At 33.7% G+C, this 2,500-nt stretch overlaps 1 protein-coding gene across 2 annotated transcripts in view; it reads left to right on the forward strand.

Moving 5' to 3' along the window:
• LOC144960602 (cerebellin-1-like) overlaps positions 1-2,500 on the forward strand; it is a 27,770-nt gene that overhangs the window by 14,043 nt on the left and 11,227 nt on the right. The window lies entirely within an intron of this gene.

Below are 2,500 nucleotides of genomic sequence, written 5' to 3' on the forward strand. Positions count from 1 at the left end.
TTTTTTTAAGTCTAATCTCAAAATTATCTTGGGAGACATCCAACGGGTATTGCCAAATATGTATATGGACTTATCAATTAATAATACATGGAATGCCAATGAAAATGTATGGATACACAAAAAATAGGATTATGACAGGAAAAAATATCATGTCAGGAATAGGAAGAATAAATAAATAGAAGAATAGTAAATGTTGGATGTTTGAATTATTGTTGTACCTTCATGATTGGAATTTATTTATAATATTAAACAGTCCATAGACTCGTCATAGTCTGATTTACATACAACACATTCAAGTTCAAGACAAGACAGATGAACACATATAAAGTACACATCCTGTTACAACATTCACACAACGTTATAGCACTAAAGCTAAAATATCTAAGATTTAAGCTAAAACGATATAAAAAGGTTGATATATTGAAAAAAAGCAAAATTCTCAATAGATGGGAAAAAATAACTTCACTCAGCTTGTTGTTTTTTTTTTATAAAGCTGTTTTCGTGATTATTTCTCACAATATGAAATCAAACAGACTATAAACGTTAAGTCTTACAAACGGTTTTGTGTCTTGCAATGTTGTATCCGGTAGTCAGATATTGTGAGTATTTTATATAACTGCATAGCATCAAATTTATGGGATAAGAAACGGTTATTTTAAAACAAAACATTTTTCTTGCAAACACATTGTTCATCTGTGTGTATGTGTGCGTGTGTGCGTGTGTGTGTGTGAGTGTTTGTGTGTCTGTGAGTGTGTCTATGTATGTGTGTCTATGTATGTGGGTGTGTGTGTGTGTGTGTGTGTGTGTGTGTGTGCGGGGATGTATGTGAATTTGCGCACTCTGACAACAGCTGAATATTTTATTAAAAGATGAAAATGTGACTTATATATATATATATAGATAGATAGATAGATAGATAGATATACACAGATAGATAGAAAAATAGATAGATAGATAGATAGATAGATAGATAGATAGATAGATAGATAGATAGATAGATAGATAGATAGATAGATAGATAGATAGATAGATAGATAGATAGATAGATAGATAGATAGATAGATAGATAGATAAATAGATAGATAGAAATATAGATAGATAGAAAGATAGATAGATAGATAGATAGATAGATAGATAGATAGATAGATAGATAGAGATATAGATAGATAGAAAGATAGATAGACAGATAGATAGACATTTAGATATATAGATAGAAATATAGATAGATAGATAGATAGATAGACAGACAGACAGACAGATAGACATATAGATAGATAGATAGATAGATAGATAGATAGATAGATACATAGATACATAGATAGATATCAATATATGAACGAGATGTGATCAGAGCGCTGAAATATCCAAGCTGACAGGTTTTACATTTGGGTGAGGGAATAGAATAATGATAGTAGAGTTGATAAATCTCTCAGTTTATTGACAACGATCTAAAATCAATAAGTTGATCAGACGACATGTTAACTACATTTCCCTTTCCCCGGTGTTAACTATCCTCTCCCCCCCCCCCCCCCCCCCCCCCCCCCCCCCCCCCCCCCCCCCCACACGCACACACACACATACCGACTCGAACAATAGTAATTAAGCTGATTGCGTAGCCGTATTTGATAATGCACAATGTGTATATCGTCCGACCAACGGGTAGCTTGTAATTGCTCATTTCCAGTTGACGCAACAGCGATGGGGTAAAACTCTTATGGCCCTGGGAGATAAATTACTGTATTGTGAGAAATGGCGAGTAATCCAAGATTTTCATTTTAATCCGCGATCATCTGGACTCTTGTATTTTCCACCTGTAGGTTACAAGTTGGGTGTCATAGCCACTAGACCACCATGTGTTATTAAAATACTATAGAAGGAACGAAGTTGATGTCACTCGGCTCTTCCTTTTTATTTAAGTGATTAGTTCTCATTAAAATATATCTAGTAGCCTATGAATATTAATGGTTGCCCGCATTTTAACGTGTTGATATGTTTAATCTGACTAGCGAATCTTTTGAGTATTTAATCTAAACACATAGCATCAGTAGATAAATATGACAAATATGGTATTGTAATAAATACTGGATGACCTTAAATCAGGTGGGACGTGTAAAATGGGAAACGTTCAAACACTTGGATTGAGTATCCGTTTTAATGTCTACGTCTTGAATAAAACAATTATATTCCGTGTTCAGATCCTGTTTTAATAAAACAAAGAGAAATAACACCGACATCATGGTCCAATTTGTCCATTGATGTTCACTCAGCAATGATTGGATGATAAGATGATATTTAAGTATGGCAGAAAGTACCGTAATTGTGATTTATTTGAAAACTTTTATTTTTAATTAAGGGCGTCCCATTGGACAAAGGCATTCCGAGATTTTGATTCTGCTGGAATGTAAAGGAAGTTATCGGATAGCTGGGTTTGTTTGACCTTGTTGAATTACATTTATCTTAGAGTTGCGTCCTATCCAAAGGGTGGCAAGAAGATTTTATG

This window comes from Berghia stephanieae, chromosome 15, assembly GCF_034508935.2.
Source record: "Berghia stephanieae isolate SIO BIC M18660-M18661 chromosome 15, UCSD_Bste_1.3, whole genome shotgun sequence".
Classification (NCBI taxonomy): domain Eukaryota; kingdom Metazoa; phylum Mollusca; class Gastropoda; order Nudibranchia; family Aeolidiidae; genus Berghia; species Berghia stephanieae.